Here is a 9,844-nt window from a genome sequence, read left to right as displayed (position 1 = left end):
TGGCTAACATGCTAATATCTGATTTACACTTTCCATAAAATTAAAGATTAAGATTAAGAAACCTTTATTAGTCCCACAATGGGGAAATTGCATTTTTGCAACGGCATACAGACAGCAAGGGATAAGTTAAGAAAAAGATATATACATTATAAAATAGACTCAATTATAATTATAATTATCATAATATTTGTGATACTGCTAACGATGCTAACTGGATTGGGTCGATATCTGCATGCACACTTGGAAGTTGCTCAAATGGTCCACCACTCAGAGAGGCTACCTTTTAACATCAAGGTCAGCTTCTGTGTTGGCTGCGTCCCTACTCACTATATAGTGTCCTGCATAATGTCTTCACCATGTTGGAGTGATGTCTGAATGCACAGAGAGATGATTTAAAGTGCATGCAGTGTATCCCACAATGCATCAGGATCAGCAGTGTACACCTGATGGTCACTACATTAGCAATATGTAGCAATATGTCGTGCATTGCGCTCAGTGTTTATTTACAACTTTTCTTAATAGCATTGCATGCTATCACAATTTTATGCTGCAGATTTCATTAAGTGCCATCTGTCATTAGCTATAACTTGCTGCGCTAATTGAAATTTCATCATAACATTCTAGTAAATTTGGCAGTGAAATTAGGCGACACATAAAATAAGCTCAATTATTAGCAGTTAACATACTCTACATTCACATAGTGCTAATTAAACAGGGCTCACTGCTAGCTAGCCTAGCTTGCTTCAACAAACTTAACTGCACTTTTTCTTGGACATTGCAAAGATGCTGAAATGCCAGGTTTACTACAACATTGTCTTTTTCATATGATACAAAATGCTACAGATGACGTGTTTATAGCCTCACAAGTTTTGTTTAAATCAAAGCTAACGTGTATTATTGCAAAAATCTGTGAATGATTTTTGAAGCTGGAATATGCTACGACTTTACTAAGGTTAGCATGCTCAGAACGCTTATGTCCCCAGCACACTGAATGGTCTCATTTACTTGTTAGTAACCATGTTTAATTAAGACATGTAGAAGCTTAAATGTGCTTTCTTCTAGGATTTTAGGCATCATCACAGTATGACCTATAAAAGAAGCTGTAGCCTATTTTTAGTTTCGCTTTCAGAATAAATGAAATAATGTGACTGTTAAAAAAGTCCATAGATAGTGTGGACCTCTGTGGACTGTTGAGTGTCTTTCCCACAGTGGGATACATTCCAGTGAAACCTCTGAATTCCTGTCATTTTTATGCATCTAATTTGTCAAATGTATGGATATTGAATATCAGGACAGAACATGCGTGACGTTCTTCAAAGTCCCTGCCGGTCACACCATAACACATGCGTGTATTTTATCCGTGCACCCCCGCTGCTGAAGAATCTTCACCTGTGCACTGAGTGTCGTCTTACCCGCTCATTACCAGGTCTCCAGGCCGGGCGCTCGTACAGCAGCGCTCAGGCTTCAGTATCATGAGTCGCATCACAACCCAAATGAAACTGAAAGGTCCCTCAGAAGTGGCTTTTTTTTCGACTGTTGAATCTGCTTTACAAATGTGTGCAGGACATCCAGAAACGTTCTTTTTTTATGGAGAGATAAAAGAAAACCACGGAGGTTATCTCCAGCTCAGCTGACATTCCAAGTCAGAGCATGGTGTCGACGGCAGCCCGCTAATTGAAGACACATTTGAAAGATGTGAGCACTGCGTGCCAAATGGGGAGGGGGGGGGTGTTCCAGTGACCTGACAATCCTGGTGCAACAGGGACCTCCAGTGGCTCACGGAGGATACACTGCAGCCTGTCAGACATGATGCAGAGCACACATCTGTGACTGAGTGGGGTTCAGTCCAACACATGAGAAGTTAAAGAATGTTTTCAGGTGGTTAAAATCACCAAACGTTTGGTATTTGGACTACAGAGTCCGATATTTGTGACCTATTAGAGTGCTTATTTTCACAATAAATCATTAGAGCAGTAGATTGAACAGTGCATTTTCACAACACAATCAATTAAATCTGAGCCAACAGAGAGGTCAGTCCAAGGATTTATACACAAATTATCGTTGTATTTGACGAATTCATGTATAAAACGAGGTTTAGCGAACACCATCTGAGCAGCTGGTCATAGCAAAACACTAAAAAAGGAATATTGACCTAGGAAAAGTTGCGCTTGTCAACTCAATTTGCTGCCGATTCAAACGGTCTCTTCTGGTTTGAACGTGCGGCGCACGGCCTGAGCTTCTTCTGCCACAGCTTTCATCATTGTTTCACCTGCAGAGCAGAGATTTAAAGAGTCCGAAACTTCCACAACATGATAAACGCCCAGCAGGAGACAGACAGACAGAGACAGAGCCCTGCTTCTTTAATGGTGTCTGACAAAAACCACGGAGGTTCTTCCCGGGATCCTCTGTGGCCTCTTGCTTCTTGTCTTTTAAGGTGCCAAACGAACGGCAGGATGTCTGAAAAAGAGGAGGAGGAGGAGGAAGAGGAAGAGGAAGAAGAAGGCAGGGTGGGGATAAGGAGAAGAAACAGAGACAGAGTTAGAAAAAAAAGAAAGCTTCAAAACAATCCTGCCCTGGCACACGAAAGGCATTTCAGGTCTGAGAGAAAATAGATTGCAGCTGCTGCTGCCAGAACCTGCAGAGGAAATGTTTACAGCCTGGTACACCTTGTACGTCAGATCGGTGCCAGAAGCAGGACATGAAATCGAACTGGTCTCACATTGAAGAGGAAAATCAGCTCAAACAGGGACAGAGGCCGCAAGAAGCAGAGACTGCAGGGACAGATGTCTCCACCATTTAGACCGGATCAGAGGTTCCGGACTGCTTCAGAACTCTCTCAGGATCCATCTCAAAGAGGAGCTGAGGAGCTGGGCTTGATCCTGTGTGAGGAACCTGTGAGCTGACTTTCTTCATGGTTTGATGTCCGGCTCCGTGTCGAGGTGCCGCTAACATCCTGTCATGGATCTCTGTCAGTGGCCTCCTGCATGGTTACACTGACCAGCCACCGAGGATCAGGGTCATGTTCCAGGCTGGCTCTGACACTGACCACTGATAATAAACCCACAAAACCAACTGCACTAAGGCTGATGTCCATGTTCTCAGATGCTGCTGATTTCATGGACCAGAACTATAACATGCTCATTACTGTTTCCCCTCTGATCATGTCTGCTGGCTCTTGCTCTGACCTTCTATCTTTTGGGGGTGCTGGGGAGTTTTTAGTTAAGCTAACAAGATGCTGTACAATACTAAGACCTGATAGCTTACCTGGTCAAAAAGAAAGGAACTTAAAAACTGCAAAATGTGATAAAAATGTAGATTAGTTTTAAATTATTAGCTTCATAACTAGCAGGAAGCATTTCTGACCACAGGGCAGAGCTAGGCTAACAGCTCCCCCCTTGTTTCCAGCTCTTTACGCTGTTGATACTTGTACCTACAGTGCGTTGCTTTAATACATGGACTGGAATCATTCAGTCATCGCTTGGCCTGAGTGGTGAACTTTTAACCCTTTCTTTTTTTCATTATTTGCCGTCAAAGAAAACTTGGGATCAGGAGAAGACGATTAAACATGTAGCTGAAAATCAAATTACGGCTCTTCCCTTCATCCACCGGGTCACCGTGGCATCCTGGGAATCTCCTCAACAGCTATTCTTCAGAATCTAGTGAGAACTGAACTGGCAGTATTGACAGTGTAATAACAATGAGAAATGGCTGCCATAATATCAGTCAGAACGTCCTGCCAGTGTAAACACTCAGCAGAGTGGAAAGAGTGTTTCTCAGTGTAAAACACATCTGTCTCCCAGACCCTTGGTGTTTTGGCTTCATACGACAGTAAAGGGAGGCTGCTCCTGCGCTGGAACGACCTTGTCGTCTTGCTTCACCTGTGCACTCGATGGTCCGGGCTCGACGCCGCCGCCATGCAAACACACACACAGTCACCCTTCAGTGACCCTGTCCGATGTAAAATATGCCTCTGCCACATGCCAGCCAGGGGTCAGCAGTGTGTCAACATCTCTGCTCCGTCAACCAGGAAGTCTCAGCTGCACACGTGTTTGCGTTACGACAGAAACGTCAAACCGGTTTCCTTCCAGCTTTACATGAGAAACCACAACTGCTGCTTTAAACTGGACCAAAACGATAAACGCTCCTTTAAGAAGTGAAGACCAACCAGAGAGACCTCACTGAAGAAAGGAAACACGCACACACACACTGTGGTACACCTGACATCCATCATCGTTTGTCTGCAGGCTTCTATCCAAAGGGCAGTGAATGGGTTCGTTCCAGGGTTACTGTATCCCTCCGCTGCCTCTTTAAGGCCCATCCAGTGTACGCTGTAGTTATTTTTGTGTTGTTGACACTTTGTCAGGACTTTCAAGAACATGTAGTCAATAGTTTTGTAATATTAATGTGAGCTGTTGTAATGATCAAACAACAGGTAACAGATTTACAGCCTTGATTACGGTCTAGAGGGATTCTCGGTATCAGCCTTCACCAAAGTGCGGTCCAATGTGTAGAGCGGGTGCATAACAGTACAGGAGAACATGCATCCATTTTCTTAACCTGCTTCATCCTGTACAAGGCTGGAGCTTATCCCAGCTGTTACCGGGCTAGAGGCTAGGTACACCCTGGACAAGTCGCCACTCACAAACCAGTCAAACGGTAGCTAGCATACACGTGTTGTATTAAATTTTGGAGGAAGCCTGAGAAGACCCACACAGGTACAGGGGGAATGTTCAGACTCTGCCTTGGAGGACATTTATTTATTCATTTGGAGGAGTTTGTGTATCTCGGGGTCTCGTTCACGAGTGAGGGAAAAATGGAGCGGGAGATTGACAGACGGATCGGTGCAGCTTCCGCAGTAATGCGGTCGCTGTACTGGTCTGTTGTGGTGAAGAAGGAGCTGACCCGGAAGGCGAAGCTCTCGATTTACCGGTCAATCTACGTTCCTACCCTCACCTATGGTCATGAGCTCTGGGTAGTGACCGAAAGAATGAGATCGCGAATACAGGTGGCCGAAATGAGTTTCCTTCGAAGGGTGGCTGGGCGCTCCCTTAGAGATAGGGTGACAGCTCAGTCACCCGGGAGGAGCTCGGAGTAGAGCCGCTGCTCCTCCACATCGAGAGGAGCCAGCTGAGGTGGCTCGGGCATCTGGTTCGGATGCCTCCTGGACGCCTCCCTGGGGAGGTGTTCCAGCCATGTCCCACTGGGAGGAGGCCCCGGGGAAGACCCAGGATGCGGTGGAGAGACTATGTCTCTCGGCTGGCCTGGGAACGCCTCGGGATTCCCCCAGAGGAGCTGGAGGAAGTGTCTGGTGAGAGGGAAGTCTGGGTGTCCCTGCTTAGACTGCTACCCCCGCGACCCGGCCCCGGATAAGCGGTTGAAGATGGATGGATGGCATTTGCTCTCCTCACCTGTGTCTCAGGGCTTCAGTTCGTCTGTTTTCTGCCTCTAAAGAAGAAGAGTGCACCCTAATCAGGCATTTCAGCCATTTGTTTTGAGGATTGTCGTCACTAGCATAGCCTTGTGTTTACATACAGCGGTACTTACTATGGGCGTTAACCGCCAAACAAGGTCCTTTCTGAGACACCTAAACCTCTGTGTGTGTGTGTGTGCTTGCTCACGCCACCGTTAAACATTTACATACTTGTCTAAACAGTGTCAGACAGGAATCATCCTCCTGTGTTTTATATTAGCATGCGGCCGAGCGGCTCGGTTTGTCCTACGTGAAGGATCCATCCAGGAGTCGTCAGTCTGATGAAAGCAAACAGCAGTATACACACAGGAGTAAACAGCTGGATGGAAGCGAATAGGACGTGACTGCATGGAGTTTAGCTCCAAACCACAAACAGCTCCGTGTGTTTTGTAGAGGCAGAGGGGTGTTCCTTAAGTGTAACAGGCACTTTCTATTCACAATAACTGAACCGTTTCCAAACCTTTTTTTTATAATCCATATAATCTACGGACTGAACATGCTCACACCACATAATCTGTGTTTGTATAGGCAAAAAAAATCTTCATTTTAACAAGTCTCACTTTTTAATGGGTATATCCTGGTGTTAAATGTCTGTAATGTGTTTTCCCTGGCTGTGACCAGGCTCGGACATAAACATGCTATTCTTGCCGTACCTAGAGTCGTTCTATTAATAACACCTATAACGTCTGGGTCTCGTTCTGCATGGACGGGTGCAGCAAACGCAACCTGTTCTCCAGCTGTGGCACGTTGTTAATCTCTGGCTACACCTCAGCCATTTACAGTCCATTTAGGTCAGACTCTTCTGGCGGCTGGCGGTCAGAGGGCAGGCTGCTGCTGCCGCTGCTGCTGCTGCCACTTGATGGTCCCTCGTGGTCCTGGGGGCGCTGCCACAAAACCCGGGGCCACACCTTTATGACAAGACGTTCCAGTTCCAGCGTCACCTCGCCTCTCTTACCTCTGCCCTCAGCTTCGGTGTTACACCACAACACACGTCCAGTAATGTTCACACTCTGTCAGAACCAGGCGCACTCAGAGACTCACACGGACCACCCGGAGGTCTCTGACGAATGTGAGACGTGTAGCCAGATGCTGACAAACAAATAATTGCACAGATTCATAGTTTTCAAGGGGAAATATCGAACAGTGAAAATCCAGACTGCAGAGGTTTTATTGTACGTGAGTGTAAACGTCTGACTGCACAGTTTAACAGAGGAAGTGAGAGCCGGCGGCTGCTTTCACACACAGTGTCTGCAGCAAAGCTTTACTGTAATCCATTATTGACATGGTTAGCCTCATGCTGTAGCCATATCAGATCTATAGGATTTTACTGTTACAGGAAAATCCATTGTTTACTATGTGTCGTACACTCAACAAAAATATAAACGCAACACTTTTGTTTTTGCTCCCATGTTTCATGAGATGGACTTGAAGATCTAAACTTCATTCCAGATACACAATATTCACACAATATATTCATTCCTCTCAAACATTGTTCACAAATCTGTCTAAATGTGTGATAGTGAGCACTTCTGCTTTGCTGAGATAATCCATCCCACCTCACAGGTGTGCCACATCAAGATGCTGATCTGACATCATGATTAGTGCACAGGTGTACCTTGAACTGCCCACAATAAAAGGCCACCCTGAAATGTGCATTTTGTTTCTGCTTTATTGGCGGTCTGGGGACTCAGAACCAGTCGGTATCTGGTGTGACCACCATTTGCCTCATGCAGTGCAACACATCTTCTTCGCATAGAGTTTATCAGATTGTCTATTGTGGCCTGTGGAATGTTGGTCCACTCCTCTTCAATGGCTGTGCGAAGTTGCTGGATATTAGTGGGAACTGGTGCACGCTGTCGTATACGCTGGTCAAGCACATCCCAAACATGTTCAATGGGTGACATGTCCGGTGAGTATGCTGGCCATGCAAGAACTGGGACATTTTCAGCTTCCAAGAATTGTGTACAGATCCTTGCAACATGGGGCCGTGCATTATCTTGCAGAAACATGAGGTGATGTTCATGGATGTATGGCACAACAATGGGCCTCAGGATCTCATCACGGTATCTCTGTGCATTCAAAATGCCATCAATAAAATGCACCTGTGTTCTTCGTCCATAACAGATGCCTGCCCATACCATGACCCCACCACCACCATGGGCCACTCGATCCACAACATTGACATCAGCAAAGCGCTCACCCACACGACGCCACACACGCTGTCTGCCATCTGCCCTGAACAATGTAAACCGAGATTCATCCGTGAAGAGAACACCTCTCCAACGTGCTAGACGCCATCGAATGTGAGCATTTGCCCACTCAAGTCTGTTACGGCGACGATCTGGAGTCAGGTTAAGACCCCGATGAGGACGACGAGCATGCAGTTGAGCTTCCCTGAGATGGTTTCTGACAGTTTGTGCAGAAATTGTTTGGTTATGCAAACCAATTGTTTCAGCAGCTGTCTGAGTGGCTGGTCTCAGACGATCTCGGAGGTGAACCTGCTGGATGTGGAGGTCCTGGGCTGGTGTGGTTACTCGTGGTCTGCGGTTGTGAGGCCGGTTGGATGTACTGCCATATTCTCTGAAACGCCTTTGGAGACGGCTTATGGTGGAGAAATGAACATTCAATGCACGAGCAACAGATCTGGTTGACATTCCTGCTGTCAGCATGCCAATTGCACGCTCCCTCAATGCTTGTGGCATCTGTGGCATTTTGCTGTGAGACAAAACTGCACATTTCAGGGTGGCCTTTTATTGTGGGCAGTTTGAGGTACACCTGTGCACTAATCATGATGTCAGATCAGCATCTTGATGTGGCACACCTGTGAGGTGGGATGGATTATCTCAGCAAAGCAGAAGTGCTCACTATCACACATTTAGACAGATTTGTGAACAATGTTTGAGAGGAATGGTAATATTGTGTATCTGGAATGAAGTTTAGATCTTCAAGTCCATCTCATGAAACATGGGAGCAAAAACAAAAGTGTTGCGTTTATATTTTTGTTGAGTGTATAATTGAAGATCAAGAGGTGAAGCCATGACGGGTGCTCCACTGGCTGCTGACCTCAACATTACCTCAGACTAACACAGATCAGTGTGAGGACTATTTTTAGGTGTTATTCAGTCTGTGTTCCATCCACTAACATGGAGGTGGCGGGTTCTATCGCCTATACCGCAGCCAGCCACCAGGGGGCGATCCAGAGGTTTTGAACTTACTGAGGAGAAAATGACGTCACTTGCAGCTTGTTCTGGACACATCGTCTGAGCAGAACTTTGTTCTTGGTCGTGTCAGAACTATTGTGTGATTGGTCAGAATTTTGGAGTGGGCATAGTGAGTGCAGAAAAGCTTCTCCACTAGCGCAGAATCCATATCAAGAGATCAAGAGCGTTATGACTGGGATGATAGGGTGTGTCCTGAGTGCACCTGGCTGTGAAGACGAGGGTGTCCAGACTGGGAATGACTGGCCCGGCAGGTCAGGGGGGTCCATGTCTGTCGACGAATTCTACCACGACTGGGTGAACTTTTACAGAACTGACCTGACTGTACTTACTGTTTGTATGGTAACATTAGCTTCTTGTTCATGTTCTGCAGTAATCCAAAGGGTTAATGGAAAAATCTCACATGCTTTTGGTGAGGAAAGCCAAGAGTTGCTGACCTCCATGTTGGCCTAAAGAAATACATCATCCCTGCTACTCTTTGTGAGATTAGGCGTGACTTTGAGTGACAGGTGATGTGGGGCCTATTTGTGGATTAACAGAAGTTTAAAAAGTTTAGAAAGTTTAAAATATAAAGAGTTAATTCATGCAGAAAACATTACCAAATCAAACTTTTAAAACAAATCCAAATGATTTATTGAAAGCTAATATTAAAAACCCTGAATCAGAACTTAAAGTTTGATTTTTTTTACACACTGTCTCTGTAAATCTGCATATTCACGTTTTTATCTCCTTCATTGTTGTTTTTGACAGTTTTTCTCTGTTGTTGAGCTCATTAGGACATATTTGTACCCACTTGGCATCAATTATTGCATATCTAAAATAAAAAATACAACGATGTCAGCTTCATCGCACACCAGACCTAATATCCAGGATTAACGAAGGTGTGCGGCCTAATTATGGCACAGAGAGAGGTAATGAAACTCAGGGTTTCAGTTGATGACTAAGATGCTGAACTAATCCTCAGGCTGAAAACTATTGTTGAGAATCAGTGGAAAATATTTGCCTTAAAAGTTGTTTCAAAAAAAGTTTTGCTTAGCTGTAAAGACGACGCAGAAGACCCACGAGGTCATGGTGGTTCAGAAGATAATTTCACTTGTTTCTTCACTTGCGTATCATATCTGCACTCCAAGCAGTTTATGTGTGGCTAAAATGTGCC

The sequence above is a fragment of the Parambassis ranga genome, chromosome 10, assembly GCF_900634625.1.
Source record: "Parambassis ranga chromosome 10, fParRan2.1, whole genome shotgun sequence".
NCBI classification, from domain to species: Eukaryota; Metazoa; Chordata; class Actinopteri; family Ambassidae; genus Parambassis; species Parambassis ranga.
The sequence above is the reverse complement of the archived record's forward strand: the minus strand, read 5'-3'. Positions refer to the sequence as shown.